Genomic DNA, 1,705 nt, shown 5'->3' with positions numbered 1-1,705 from the left:
TAAGACCACAACACAGATGAGTGCTGCTGTGTCTGCATTGCGACAGGAACGGTAGTTTCATGGATCTGGTTATGTTTACTCTAGTCCGCAAATGCACATGCTAGGAGCGAGCCCCACTGGATTCAGTATGACTTGCTTCTAATTAGGTTAGGACTGTGCTGCCTGGCCTTTAACAAGGCTCTCTGTTGTAGAAACCGTAGGTGTTGTTGACTTTTCACTTTTAACACCGGGGAGGAATTATGATGCTGCGATAAAGCTGTTGTGTCTGCTACCCCACCAACATTGCAAACAATAAGTGAGGTGGTGGTAGTCACCCAGCCCTTTCTCCACACCCCTGGGCTGCTATTCCTCTTCCCAATTCCTTCTCAAAGAGGGGTTGTTTCTGTGAGTGGATGGGAAAGAGACCAATTATCTTCTTCAGGATGTGAATTCTGCAGAAATCCTGGAGTGAAAGGGCCCAACTAAAAGACAACCTAACTCTAGATTTCTTTTTTAAAAAAAATGAATTAGTTTGCTGGGGATTTGGAAGGCTAAAAAGCCATCCATGTTGTAGCACTTGCTGGTTTTCTTTCTCCTAGTTTGTAACTGGAGCAGCGCAGCTGATTGCTTCGGTTGAAGAACCCAGTGTGCTTCAGGAAAATCTCTTCTGACAACCCCAGGTGGCAGCAACACCTAAGGTTAAATACTCTTCATTGCAAGAGGTTAAAACGGATGAGTGTAATAACTACTTTGCCTTGAATGATCCAAAGAAGCCATGATCAATCTCCTACCTACCCAGAGACCCACTAGGATTTTCATTAAGGTTGGAAATACCCTCAAATAGCTATCTATTTCTTGCGAGACACAATTCATATGTTCCAGGTCCTGGAAACACCTTTGTTCACAATCCTCATCAAAATGCTATTATATACCCCCTCATTTAATCTTAAGAAGTCCACATTTGTGTATGTGTGTGTGAATATAATGGGATATTATGTAGAAATGGTAAATCCAAATTAAATGGGAAGATGAGATGGGATGGCATTTTGATAAGGACAACTTGTGTGGATTCTGCATGAAACATGCGTTAATGAACAGCACTGAGGCGACAATGAACTCTGGAAGCATCTCTTGTTCAGCCAACCCAGGACTGACCCAAGACATTTTGCTGCCTGGAACAGGAAATGGTGCTTCCCCAGAGGCAGAAAATCCCACAAGCACCTTCCTTCCTCCCGGCAAATAAAAGAATTGCAATAATTATTTCACGATCAGTGTGCTGCCTTTCATGACTCCTACAATTAATGGCCCGCGACAGCCACCTCATCCTACCTCAGAGTGGTCCTGTTAGGCCTTTTATCTGGCCCCCAGAACTCTCCCCAGGCCACCCACCCACCACAGGGTACACCCTTCATTGGTCCTCCTTCATATCCAAGAGTTTTCGCTTTGCTGAAATGTGTCATTGAACTCTGACAATGCCTCGTGTTTGTCTGGATAGAGGACAGAGGGGTGTTTGAATGTGTGTACTAACTATCCTACTGAACAAAGGTAAAATGTACCTTTGTTGTTCCACCGGCTTTTGCCTCTGGTCCCTTCCATCCCTGAAAAGTGTCACCACTTCTGCCCCTGGAGAACCTAATCTCCTTCTGGAAACTCTTGGTCCTGTGTCATAAGCAATCATCTGCTTAGAAAAACATACAGCAGATGCCACATTTTTTGTATGCCAGAA

The sequence above is a fragment of the Podarcis pityusensis genome (assembly GCF_964106645.2).
Source record: "Podarcis pityusensis genome assembly, chromosome: 13".
NCBI lineage: Eukaryota > Metazoa > Chordata > Lepidosauria > Squamata > Lacertidae > Podarcis > Podarcis pityusensis.
This window is presented reverse-complemented; position numbering follows the sequence as displayed.